General features: G+C 39.0%; 1 protein-coding gene across 1 annotated transcript in view; it reads left to right on the forward strand.

Moving 5' to 3' along the window:
• The first annotated feature begins 537 nt into the window (after positions 1-537).
• GLI3 (GLI family zinc finger 3) overlaps positions 538-14,387 on the forward strand; it is a 243,747-nt gene continuing 229,897 nt past the window's right edge. The window contains exon 1 of the mRNA XM_073332835.1: positions 538-798. The gene's annotated coding sequence lies outside the window, so the exon portion shown is untranslated. The remainder of the gene's footprint in view (positions 799-14,387) is intronic.

Consider the following 14,387-nt stretch of genomic DNA (forward strand, 5'->3'; position numbering starts at 1 on the left):
TCCAGAAAGTTGAGCGCCCCACTCTACCCACACTGCGGGGCGGGGGTTGAACCAGCAATGTGCCTTGCCCTGAAGCTCTTTCCCCCTCCTCTGGTCTAAGAGTGGAGTCTTGAAAGAGAGAAAGCGGGAGGAGGGGTTGGTGGTGGAGAGGAGTCCTGCAACATCTGTAAAACTTGGACTAGGAGAAGAAGGAGGAGGAGGAAAGGAGAGAGAGAGAGAGAGGAAGGCAAAAGGGACAACTTTTCCAACACGTGAGTATCGGAGCAGAGTGTCTTTATTTCCCTCCTTTGGTGGACTTAAAAAAAAAGGGGGGGCTACAATGCAATTTATACGGGTTGGTTAGAGGGGAGGGCGAGGGGGGCCCTTTCCGATGCAAGTTTTTTGATGCAGTCTAGTCGATTTTCCCCCCCCTCCCGCCCCCCTTTGTTGAACCAAATCAGAAATGTCAGTCAGGGCGGGTGAGTCAGAAGGGATCAGATTACAAGATCACTGAAACTGATGTCGGATCCGCGCGCACACACAAACGGAGAGGGCTTCTCTCTCTCTTTCTTTGCGGGAGGAGGGCAGGAATAAAACAACCACCAATACACACACCGCCCGGCCTCTTCTCTCTCGCTCCATCCCCCCGCGCCCAAACAGAAGCAAAATGCCCGCTTTCATCCTTTGGGGCCGGTCCTGTTAAGCTTTGCAAAAGGGGAGAGAGCGAGATCCCCACTGCGGGCGCTGTGCGTGTGAGATACACCAGCCCGAGCTCTTCTATGGGAAGTTTGGGGGGCTTGACAGAAGCAGCAGCAGCAGGTACGTGGACTGAGTTTTGCAAGAAGTTCTTCTTTGTTTAATGGGCTCTGCAAAATGTTTTGCAAGAAGCCAGAGTTTTGGGGCACTTAATTTTCATTTCCGATCTCTCTCTCTCTTTTAACTTGGAAGAGGGGGGAGCGGGAGGCTATCCCGAGATCTAACCAAAAAAATGGCTGTCAAACTGTCCTTAACTTAAAGCCCCCCCCCCAAAAGTATACAGTCATATGTAAGTATTCTCTCTCGCTGCCTGCCCTACTGCACTCCGAAAGGATTTTGAGGCTTAATGTCCCACAGTTGAACTGCAGATTTCCATGCAGCAGCTGCTTTTCCCCGCAAAGAAACTGCTTGTTATTTTCATGCCAGTTTCTTTGGCTGAAACTTTGTTGCTGTAGCAAACACCCTGTCCTGTCTGGAGAGGTGGAAATGTCTCGGATGTGTGTGTTAGTTTTGGGGAGAGAAGAGGAGAGGGAAGTTCGTTTTCTAGTACTCAGTTTTGATTAATCTGTAGGAGTTTCAGGGGAACGGCTTGGGAGTGGGATGGGGGAAGGCGTCTCGTTCATAACAGAGGAAAAGTGAAAGTTGTGCCTTCTCTTTATGATTTTGTTGTGACTGCTGCCTTTGGAACTTGGGAAGCTGCATACACTAAACTGCTGGGATCTGTACACCCTCTACAACTCCCCCCTTACTCCTTTCTTCCACTCCTCGTAATGTACGGAGACAAATATTGCAGCGGGGAGGGATTGAATATGAATCACTCCCGACAGTTACTTTCTCGGCTTTTTTGGGGGGGGTGCGGGGGTGGAATGGAGAAGAAGGAGAACGCATATATGATTTGCTGCAAACCAATCCCTGTACTAGGACCTCTGCATGTTCTTACATCAAATAACTTTAAAGCATTATAGGAAAGTGGATATGCGGTTGTGTTAATTCGCCTGTAAACTTAGGCTGTTTGCACAGTTGCTCTTCTTCCAACCCAGATGATATAAACACACACAACACTAAATGTGAAGCTTTCAAGTCCTGGCACCACGTGAAAAGAAAAGGTAAAAGGAAATCCCCTCCACACCGCCCCTCCATTTTTTAACCCTCTGGTGTATAGTTTTGAGCTGGTCCTTTGGGTACAGTGTTTGTGGCCTTCTGCCAGTTTTTATGTAGATATATTTATGTAAAACATTTTCTCTCAGCTCTTTGCCAGCTGTTCCACATTTTCCAGCTGCCACTTCTGTTTGACATGATGGACTGTACGGATCTCAAAGTAAAAGAGCCTTTTTAGTCAAAGGTATGGATGTTTGTCCACTTGGTATATAATGTTTAAAGTCTAATTCACCAGAGGAGTGCTAGCTAGCAATGCATACCCCACGCATCACACTTTATTTTCAAGGGTTAATAAAGCATATTTTTATTTTGAAGTTTCATCATGCTTATTTAACTTCCTTTATGTGGGATCACAGAAGAACTCCAATATAAAAATGATTCAAAGCCTTTGAAATATGTGGCTAATTAAATTAACAAACCTTTTTAAAAGGGCGCCAGAGTCTCTCACTGTGTCTCTCTACATGCCTGATATATGTATCTATGTGGGAACCATTTAGGTCTCTTTAATGCTTAGAAATCACTAAATTTCTTTGTGTTATACAACTCTTTATGGTTTCGTATTTTGGGAGATTATGAACTGAAATCCACAAGAATGGGCCTTAATCATTTTGAATATTTGTGCAATTGCATTGTAATTTTGAAAGGTACCTCACTGATTGATTCCTATAATTATTTCATTTAGGTCCTTTATTAAAAATTAATAATAATCTGACAGTTTCTTAATTACATATGTCAAGATTATTTTGAAGGGAGAAAAATGCTATGTTTTCAAAGAAGAGTAACATTAAAATGTAAAAATAGTTCTGAATATACCACAGGATTTCAGCTGAGGGATTATATTAAAAGTAATGGTGAATTAATTTAACAATATAAACTGTATGAAGTATCCTCAGAATTGGTTTATGAAATGAAATTTGGGGTTTAACAAGCTAATACATAATACATTTAGTTGGTTAGTCTACAGTCAGATTTAAAGCAAACATTAAATAACATTATCTGTGAGACAAGGTTACTTTTAAGCAGAACATCATTTCTTTTACACTAAAGATCGTGTGGTTGAAAAGGCACATCTAATGTGCGGGGAAAAGGCACTGTTTTAGTGTATATAGTTCTTTAAAAAAAACAACAACCAAGCAGTAAAGGAAGTAAAACTGTGCATTTCTTGCACATGGCTTTCAGTATGGCATTCTGTTTTCCAAAGCATTTTCCTGTCCAAGTAGTACAAAACAAAGAATTACCTGTATTTTCCTTAATGAGTTGACTCCTGTTTTGTGCTTAAAATGTAGGCATTAGCCAAATCAACATTTAGCAGTGCATGTAAAGTTCATATCTGAAGGTATATTTTGAAATGAAAATGAAGTAGTTTGTAGCTGTGTTTATAAACATTCCATGTTTAATTTCTTAATTATTTTTATTTTGGATTAGCTGGTACCTAAACTAAAATATTAAGACTCCTCCATAAAAAATTTTAGTAGAATTTATTTCCTTTTGTGAGTTACTTAGTAAAAATACTTTTCAGTTATCCATTGTATGCTAACTTTGGAAAGTTTGAATTACACTTTCGCTCTTATTTTTGGTAAAACTATTTCCCCCTGCACCCAGCAGCTGGTTTGATCCTGACTCTTTGAATACAAGTAAGAAGTGAAATCTGTTTGGTTGCAAAGTGTTCTTGAAAAGTTAGTCATCTTTGCCCAGTAAATAAGGTATCTGATGCTTATTAAAGCAAGATCCATTGGGGGGAGGAGGAGGGAATTATGAAAGGAAGTAGTTTAATGATCAAGGTTGCATACACTTAACTATATGGAGACTGTAATGTACTAAGAAAAAGAAGACTTGAAGGAAAAGTGAATCAATGAGTCATGAAATCCTTAGGAAAACCTTAGTAATGGAATGTTAATGCTTTTAGACTATAGTAGATTATCTTAAAAGTCAGACTTTTCTTCTTTATGCAATTGTTGTAAATCCCTAGCTAAAGAATACTTTGAAGAAGGCTTTAGTTTTGCTAGCACTCATATTCTGCAGTCATTCTGATTGTTTTGGAAGAGTCAAGAAATTTTCTGCCAACTTGCAGCTAGGTAATTAAAATGCTAAAATGGCTATAGAGGAAACTTTTTATTCAACAAAAGGTTCAGCTCTAATAATGACTTTAACTTTCCTTTCAACTACAGGTTTTATAGACACCCTTCCCCCTCCCACCCCGCCACTGCCTTAGATTTTGTCATTTTTATATGTGCATTGATTTGTTATAATTTAAAATCAAATCAAATGAGACAGAATAAACAAAAATAGGGCATGGCTGCTGAAAACTTTTCAAGTACTTTCAGTGTGTTTTTCATCTTTACTTTTATTTGATAGGTCTGTGAAATAGAGTTGTAGACTGGCCCAGACTTTAAATGAAATTTCACACTTTGATGATTTTTTTTTAACTTTGATATATTGACAGCAAAAGGAGCTGCAAAGCTTTTATATAACTTGAGCAGTAACGCCAAGCAGCAGTCAAACGTCTCTATGCATTTGTGTTTAACTGCAGAAGAAAAACATGTCCATGGGCAGTAGAGGTTCTTATCAACTCCCTAATCCCAGATCCCAGCAAACCTTGAGGGCATGCCTCAGATCTTGCTGCAATCATTGTAGACTCTCACAGTTTGCAGATTAAATATGCTATGTGTTCCTGGCTCCAACAACAGTTTTATGAGCTCACTAAGCTTCCTGTTTAAAGATCCTTTTCTGAAGTTTTTAGGAGCTGCTAAAGGCAATGCTGTCTGGAGTAAGTGGTACTTGTTAATTTAGAGACACTTTAGATATTTCATTCTGTCTGTAAAAATAGCCAAAATTGTTGTTTTCAGATTGAAAGTCAAATTACACTGAAAAAAGGCCCCTTTAAAGAGTGATACTGTTGTTTTTAATGTGTTTATGATTACCCAAGGCTGCAAAGCGTACATGTAGCTTGATTTGTTTTATGATGGTTTGGCTTTGAGTAGTGTCTTTAAAATTAGACTTTTCAGTTGTAATTCCAAGTGTATCTTTTACTACATCATTTTTGAACGTCTTGTTATTGATTGATTGATTGATTGGCTGCTATAATGCATCTTTAAGGGGTGTTTCTTCACCTCGTTCCAGCAAAATTTTAACAAAAAATAAATATTTGCTGCAGAGAGTGAATTGCAGACATTTATATAGTTTGATATTGGAGACTGCTGGGCCTCAGGAAAGTACTTTAATTCTGTGCCCTAACTTCTCCTCTAGCTGGTAAATAGTTAACGCCTATACTTCATTCATTATAATCATGTTTATGTATTTGGTGTAATAGTCTTAATTAAAACGGAAAATACTTATATCATTGTCCAACAACATGTGTCATGTTATTCCCAAGAGAACTTGAGCCAATTTTGTGTTTAAAGGTTATTCAGTGAATGAAATTGTGAAAACCAATTTGTCAAGGTACTGCACAGTTTCTGTTGGTTTTCAACCCCCAAATTCATTGTCTGCGTGGCCCAGTCATTAGTCATCAGTGTATTAGTGCTGCCTTCAGGCAATGCTGCCCAGCACTTCTTCACACCATTATAGCTCTAAAAGTGTACTCTGCCGATTTGTAGAATTACTGCTCTGATTTCCGCTTGGCTGGGTTTGAGGTAAATCCCCTTCCTACTTTCTAGCTCACTCTAATCTGTGCTTTCTTTTAAGGCTGCTTTCTGCAGAGATTTAGGGGAAAACTTTCTTAAAGACTGTGTTGGCATCATACTGTGGTTTTGTTGTGGCATGCAGTGTATAAATTGTACCTGCACTAAACTGAAAGTACATTAAATTGGTTTTGATTGAAGAGCTGGTGTTTCTCTATTTAAAAAAAATCTAAAACCTAATCAATTGATTTTACTGTTGCCTAATAGTTTGTTTATACTTTAAAAAGAAACTAATTAATTGGGATAGAGTACACCTTGTTATTCTTGACTACACACTTCCTGAGTGTCAGCACAGATTATGTTCAGAACACATTATCAGATTTTATTTCATGAATATGGTATTTGACATTTCCACTATAGTTGTAGTTATTTAGTTTTAGTTAACATAGATTGGTCCCCGTCCCCCTGCCCCAAAGCCTGTTATCTTAACTGAGTCCAAAATACTTACATCTTTTTTAGGTTGAGTACCTGTTATTTGGATTAGGATTGAAGGATCAAATTACCCTTGTGATGAATTAGAACAAAGTATATTTGGATGTTTTTGGTCTAGAACCATGTTTTCTATCTCATTTGTCCTCTTATGTACAAATCTGGTAATGTCAGGAAAATCAACTGGGTGTAAAAATACCTCATTCAGCTGCCTAAAGAATGAAGCCTTCATTAAATAAGATGTATGAATACCTGAAACTGAAGAGTCAGAAACACAGATTAAGCCAATGTCACTTCAGTACAATGTCTGCTGTTCTGAACTGTGCATATTAAAATGAAATTCTAGCACTAAAGATCTTAACTAATAGGACATGTGGCTTGGTTTGGTGTGGCTTGGCACTTTGAACCATGAATCTCTATGGATGGTTTTTCTTGGAAAATAAGACAGCAGTAGAATTCTGTGATTATATTGTGTGTACAGCCTGAGTGCACTGGAAGGTAATTTATATTGCAGCAATGTAGAGTTGTCCTGTTGCAATTTTGTGAGGTTGCAGAAACTGCAAGGAATGCTGATACTGTTTTACTGCTACAATGAGACAGGTGTAAAACCTAAAATAAAGTTTAAAAGCTGAAGATAAAGTTTTATAAACTACATTTTACACTTTAAAGTCTTCTTGGATGCCTGTAGCTTTCCTAGCTTTTTACTGGTAAGGTTAAAACATCTGTGTTGGGTAAGAATGTGAAATCCTGCTTTCTGGATCAAGTCATCCTTAACATTAACGTATGTTGAGTAGATAAACCGAGTTGTAGGAACTGGAAATTGGTGATTAGAATATTGGACTTCCCAAATCATTTTGCTTGAGTTCTTTAATTTTGTTTAAAAATGCTAATTGTAAAATGTGGCATACAGGCTTTTCTTCTGTGATTCGTATATCCTTAAGTTGGAAACAGAAGATGCATCCTAAGCAATACTTGCATTATGTATGTGTCATCTGGGCTGATACGTGCTAAATATATTCTTCATTGAGCTTATTTGCTGTATAGATTGACATGGATATATAGATCTAGTTTGGATTCTAAGGAAACTTCATTTATTGGGACTGATGATCTAAAACAATACGTCTGAAGAAAACGACCATGCTACTGGAAGTCAGATATAGTGCCGGGGCTCTAATAAGAATATCGCTGCATTTTTCTGTGGTAGTTGTAGTTGAAGTGACCTTTTGTTTGATGAACTAAATATACCATGACACAAAGCACATCCATTACAGGTGTTTGTCATTTGTTTTACCATCCTGTTCTGGAGAAAGGGCAAGAGAAGAGGGGAAAAGCACACCATATCCTCACCACAAGTGTTTTCAGTGCTAATAACAGTATCAGCAGAGGAAGTCATAGGGCTTGTTATCAACACAGCTAGAGTTGCTGATTGTCTTCCTCTGTGGCACTTTCTCATCCTTTCAAATCGACATTATGAGTGACCAAGATCATATTTGATAGAATCCCTGTTTTACAGAAGGAAATTATATTGCTTATATTTGTTTCTTATGATTTTAGATTTATTAGTTTGGTCCATAAAGGGTCTAGGCAAAAACTAAGCATAGATTTAGAAGAGAAATTTAAAATGTAGCCATTATTTTAATGAAATCAATTGTATAAACACCAAAATCTGAGATTTTTTTCTATGCTAATTCTTTTAAGACTAAATCTACTTTGCCTTAGGTTGTTTTTCTGTAGAAGAGTTTTAAACATAAGGACATAGGATTATAAAACATTAGGCAATAGCACAGATTATTCTGAACCTTCAGGCGATATCACAGTTTTAAATGAACAAGTCTATGTTGTTAATAGCTTGTGTGTCACCCTGTTAAAAAAAAACAAAACACTTACTAAAGTAAAGACTTGAAAAAAGGAATTTATTTCTGTGTTTATAAATAATATTTATAGATTCACATTCCATATAAAAATAAACAGTGCTTCTGTTCAGTCCATCCTGGATTTTATATAAGTAGGCCAGAAGTTAGAATAGGGCAAAAAGAGGAATCCAAAGCCTCTATAATTCAAATAGTGTTCTGTTAGACATGGAGTTCATGGAGCTGCTTTTCCTTTTATAAGTTTAGTTGCATAACTTTAAGACAGCTGGATATTGAACGGGTTATGAATATATATATACCCCAAAAGATGCATACTTCCCCACATTATTTAAAATTGCTATAATGTGATGGAAGGCCTGATTATGCAGTCCTTACTCATGTGAGTTGTCCTCATTTAGCTTAATGAGAGCTCCTTACGTGAGTAAGGGCCAGAAGATAGGGCTGTTAGTCCGACAATGGACAGTTAGAACCACATCCTGCCATCCTTACTCAGGCAAAGCTCCTGCTCAGTAGAGTTCTACCTGGGTAAGAAAACAAGTATCAGGTCTTAAATCAGTACATTTTTTTCCTGTGGAAAGCTATTTTATTTTGACAGAAAATTTAATCTTTTGTAATAGGAAAAGTATTTAGTTGGTATTTTACCTAACAGCTTCCTAAATCCCAGTAACAGAAGTACATATAATGTACTAGTAATAATATATAAGTGAAATAGAACAGAGAAAAACTACGTCAGGTGTTTCTTCAGAATAAAGTGTTGTTTGGTTCTATAAAATATGTATGTTTCAAAATATTTTAACAAACTTGCAATAATTTTTTACATCTCTCTCTCTCTCTCTCTCTCTCTCTCTCTAATACTAATAGGTAAACAATTATAGCTATCTATCTCCTGGGTGGTGTAAATATATATAATTCCTCTAGAGGAAAGCATCAGTTACACTGAACTATTGAACAAGTGTGCTCCAGAATAATTTCTCACTTAGGGCCCTAATCATGGGGCTGATAATAGTGCTGCTTTGCCTAGCTGATTGCCTTTGTTGTTTGTGATCCTGTATTATTGTTGCCACTAGCTATTTAGCCTATCAGGAACAGATCAGATCATCATTAATCAGGCTTTAGGGTGAGTTGTTTTTAAATCTTCAGTTGTACATGGAGGAAGGGGGGTGGGGGTGGGGGTGGGAATCAAAGGGAAGTAATATGTAGGGAAGTACAGCAGGCACATGAATTTTGAAAGGTTGTATTATTACAGTCATCGCTGTGTAGCTCTTTTTTTTTCCTTTCAAATTCAAACAGCAAAACTTTCCTATTTGATTCTAGTATTAGTTTTACATTTTTTAAAATTCAGCACTGGTTTATAAGGACTATGTATGTCTCAAGATAGGCAGTTTTAGAACATGCATGAGAATTAAGGAGAAAAAGAAGAGTTGTGAAGAGTAAGATTTACCCAGTTACATGTCATCAGCATTATATTATATTTCTGTATTTAATTAATCTGAGCCCAAATTTTGCCCCATCTTACACTAGATGCAGCCTTATACTGACCAATGAGGTTGCACAGAATATAAATCAGATCAGAATTTGACCAACAGGTCATTCATGGAAGTTGTAGCCAAACTAGTAAGGCCTTAAAAAGATATAAACTGATCTAACTTTTTTGGAAATTCATAGTATCTGAATTAATTATTACACCGATATAGAAGATGAAGTACACCAAAAGCTTAATCTTACAATTGGAGGGTAAAATACATGAATCATTTATATTTTGGGGGAGGAATTATCAAGCGTAACTGTGTGAGTGTGACTTTGCATTCATTTTGATGTGAAGCAACGCTAAAATTTAAGAGAGCTTTGGAAGTTAAACATACCTAAATCAAGCTTGTATAAATCAATGTAAAATAGCTCTCACTTAACAGACTAAAATTCTCATGGAAATTTTGCATTTGAATGTAGATGTACAAGACAGAATTTTCTTATTCTTAATATTCCCAAGGAATAGTGTGACCAGTTCTGATAAAATTGATAAAGAGTCCTTTATGCTTGAAAGAGACTGTGTAATTTCCTGATTGTTCTCCATGAGTCCCCTTGTGTTTTTCACTTTCACACAGTTTCGTTGTGTGAGCTTTACTGTATCCCCAAAGACTGCTTCCAGTAGGGTGGATCAAAGTGGTACATATGAACACCCCAAATATGCAGAGTAATTTCTGAAAAACTAAAGATGCTGTGTTTGCTTGCACACTGATTGGGGCACTGTGGATGCTGATAGCAATCAGTGTGAACTTCCCTACTGCTGATGTAATGATGATGAATGCTGTGACACTGCTATTTCAGACCGCTCTTCTCAAGCGGATGCAAACCACTTGTTAATGAATTGAATACAACTACAGTAGCATCAAATAAAACCGGGAAAGGAATTAAAAAAGAGACAAACCAAATAAGAAAACGAAAGGAGGCAGCAAGTGGTTATAGTATAGAAGAAACATAAAACTAATATGCAAATCAATAAGCAATTTAGGGGCTGGATGCTGCAATCCCTTACTTAGGCAAGTAGTCCCACTGAAGTCAGTGAGACATCTTGTATGAATAAAGGATACTTGAAGGAGCAAAGGCGTGGCAGATCTGTCCCTTTATACCAGAAATTCAGAGAGGAGAAAGAGCAAAGAGGTTAAGTTTTAAAAGAAAATGAAACTAAATATGCATATGAAGGGCCAAATTCTCCTCTCTTGCAGTGTTTCAACCCCGTTGATTTCAGTGAGGTTGCCCTGGTGTAAGTGGGGAGATTTCCCTCCCCACAGTATGCATATGATTGTTTTTACTACTATGGGTGATTACACACACATTGGTAATTATATTAGTTGAACTTACTTATTAGTGAATTTTATTGTAAGAAATAGGTATTATTACCATTTTGTTGACATTCAAATTAAAAGTGATGGTATTCTTCCTTTAATTAGTTTATTATTGGCAGCTGCCTATTATAATCTCTTCAATTTAATATGAAATTGATGAAAGTTCCTATTTATGATTTAAAAAGTAGAGGCACACCTGCAGACAGGTTGCTGGTATGAGAGGGATTAGGTTTAAAATGGGATTCTGGAATTAATTGTGCAATGGGTTCAGGCCTGCGGGAAAAGTACAAAAGATTCAAGCATGGTTGAATGGGAAAAAGCCATGAATGTTTGCTTTCAGGAAGGAATGTTTATCCCTCTGTTTACCTATGAAAGTTCAGGCTTTAGCCATATAACATTATAGCATTTTCTCTTTGTTGCAGTCATCATTCATATGCACATGCAGATAGAGGACAGCCATCGAAAAACAGCATTCCAATTTTTGAAAGCAGAGTTCAATTTTGCAAAATATGTATGTGATGTCTCAAGGTTGGGAGCAGGGAAGTCACTGAGCCAAATGCATGGGGCGTTGTAGACACTATAAATAAATAAATAAACCACATAATATTTTGAAAGTGCAAATATTTCATAATATTTTGAAAGTACTTCAGCCTGGGTGTTTTTCAAAACCTTTTTGTTAGTGATCAACTGCCAATGGAAATAAAACTTTATTTTGTCCTGGACCTTTGATTATCTATCTATCAATAGACTGTGATTTACATGTTTCATTACAGTTTCTGAGAGGGGGAAAAATCACATCTGAGCTTGAGGATAGTGATTCTAAAAGTGTTGGGGGGCCTGTAGCTCCTACTGAAGTCAAGATTAGGCCCATAATATAACTGTGGTCAGAAGAGTGAGTCTGTAAAAATGATATCTTGAGGTTCCATATTTATTATCCATTGATGGCTTCCATGTCCGCAAACATGTCCAAACATGAGTTTTCTAATGGTTAGCTTTGCATACTCAGTCTGCTATATAAGAATCGGACTATTCTTTCTGCCAAGCACATCACCACATTTGATAAAGAATTAGAACATAGTTTAAAATTGAGGGTCTGATGTTGCAATCTCTATGCTAGTAGAACTCTTGTTAACTTCAGTGGAACGTGTGTGTGTGTGTGTGTGTGTCGGGGCAGAGTAGAAGGGGAAGGAGGTTGACAAGATGGGGAGGCCTAGAAGGACAGGATATTGGTGGTTCAAGAAGCAGAGTTGGTTTCTCCGTAGTGAGATTGCCTCTGCAATGCAGATAGTAATAAAAATAGGCTTCAGTGTGTAAACTAAGACTATGTCTACATGATGGACACAGCTGTACCATCTCCTGTGTAGCCGCTCTATGCTGGCGGGAAAGAGCTCTCCCTCCGGCATAATTAAACCACCCGCAAGAGCGGCGGTAGCTATGTTGGTGGGAGAGTGTCTCCAGCTGACGAAGCCCTGTCCCTACCGGCGCTTTTGTTGGCAAAACTTATGTCGATCGGGGTTGTTTTTTTTTTCACACCCTGACCGACAAAAGTTTTGCTGACAACAGTGATAGTGTAGACAAAGCCTAAGTAGATATGGCGGAGAGCATGTATAACCCACACATGTCCTGGGTGTGGTGTTCTGGCCCATTTAGGGGCACTCAGGCCACTTAAAGCGAGAGAGAGCTAAGACTGTAGAGCAGATTCATTTTTAACAGACAGTTGGCTTTTAGCTCATACTGTAGAGGCTCATGCCCTAAGCTCCAAAGGTCCCAGGTTCGATCCCGCCGATGACCGGGGTCTGTCTGTGTTACACATGTACAACAAGCTGATATTTATATTAGCAAGTTGCAAGTTTTACAAATTTCTGACCATAAGTGCACTTTAAAATAGTAAGTTGCTAACTAGGGCCTCTGTAGCACCAGTTATGGCATGGTACCGAGGGGAGCAAAATTGCAGAGAAAACTGTGGCAGAAAGTGGGATTCTAGCCTCTAGACATCTCTCCATATTTACAAAAAAAAACAACTCACCTGTCTAATGGGCTGTGAAAAAAGTAACCAAAAGAAGGAGCAGGAGCCACTTTGAGCCACAAACTCCGCAGGAAAATATGTGGCAAGCTAATGCTGCATATAGCAAATTAATTGCAGCTCCCTCTCTCTCTTGCCCCTTTCCCCCACCTCCTTCTTGGGGTAGCTGCACAATTACTACTCAGAAGCTAATGTTAATGCAGCTACTGTCCCAGCCATGCTGAGACAGCTAGAGAGGAGGAGGCTGGAAACTAGTGAAGAAGAATAATCCCACCTCATAGCTGGCTGGGGATCTTCATGGTTGAGGGGGATGAAACTACTGCAGATACTTGGCCTGTGTGTCGTTTTCTGGCTCAGTCTGTGGCTGGTTCACTCGCCTTGTTGGTTCTGTGACAGCGGGGCAGAATGTGTGGCCTCCACAACTTTGACAGTGGTGAAGAGTTCTTGAATGAATTTGTTCCCTTTCACATGCATTAGCCACATGAGTGGGAGTGTGTGGCCCTAAAATGTCAGAAAGCAAGGGTCAGATTCTGCAGTCCCTACTTCGTCCTCACCCATTGAAGCTAGTGGAAATGTTGCTTGACTAGAAGATTTGTCCCTTAAAAGTCCAAATAGAGGAAAAATAATGGAGACAACCAAAGTTATAGCTTTCTAAATCCCTTGGAAAAACTGTGTGGAAGATTAGCCTTCATAGAGACCACTGCCTAATTTAACACACTGGTGGACAAAGCACTAAAAATATATGTAGTAGGATTGTCTCCTGTACTGGTTGGGGGCTGGACTAGATAAGATGATAGGTATGGTAATTAACTGAAGCCATGGACTGGCCTCCCACTGAGGAACACACAGGAAAAAAGGGAGTGAAAGTGTGTTGAGAGATTCTGAAAGTTTAAAATTTATGAAGTTCCTATCAGATTTTCCCCAAAAAAGTGGAAGGTTTCAGGGAGTAGCCTCTAAATCCTATGAATTCCTTTAGCCACTGTGCAGTTTGCTGCTGGATAGTCTCTTCCCCCAGGATAGCAAGACTCCTGCAGGAATTATGCTCTCATTGGCCCTCCCCTAAATGACACACAAACTGCCTTGGAAAGGAATGCGGTGTCTTTAATACTGAGGACTTGTATGCTGCTGGAGTTGGAATGGAACTTACCAAGTTATGGGTTACTCCTTGGCTCATTCAGTCCCGTATTCAGACACACCTTCTGAAATTCTGCTCAGGGTGAGACAGGAAATCATTCTATGAATTACAGTAATATTTAGCCCTTATATAGCCATAGGCACCAACTTTCCCCGGCGCCGGTGGGTGCTCGTGCCCACCCCACCCCGACTCCACCCTTTCTCTGCCCCCTCCCTGCCCCATTGGACCCCTTCCCCAAATCCCCTCCCTGGCCTCGCCTCTTCGCCGAGCGTGCCGCGTTCCCCCTCTTCCCCCCTCCCTCCCAGCGCTTGCCGCGCAAAACAGTTGTTTCGTGGCACAAGCGCTGGGAGCTGGGGGAAAAAGTGGGCACACGGTGCGCTCAGGGAAGGAGGTGGAGGCAGAGGTGACCTGGGGCAGGGAGCTGCCACTGGGTGCAGAGCACCCACCAATTTTTCCCAGTGGGTGCTCCAGCCCTGGAGCACCCACGGAGTCTGTGCCTATGTATATAGCACT

The sequence above is a fragment of the Lepidochelys kempii genome, chromosome 2 (assembly GCF_965140265.1).
Source record: "Lepidochelys kempii isolate rLepKem1 chromosome 2, rLepKem1.hap2, whole genome shotgun sequence".
Lineage (NCBI taxonomy): Eukaryota > Metazoa > Chordata > Testudines > Cheloniidae > Lepidochelys > Lepidochelys kempii.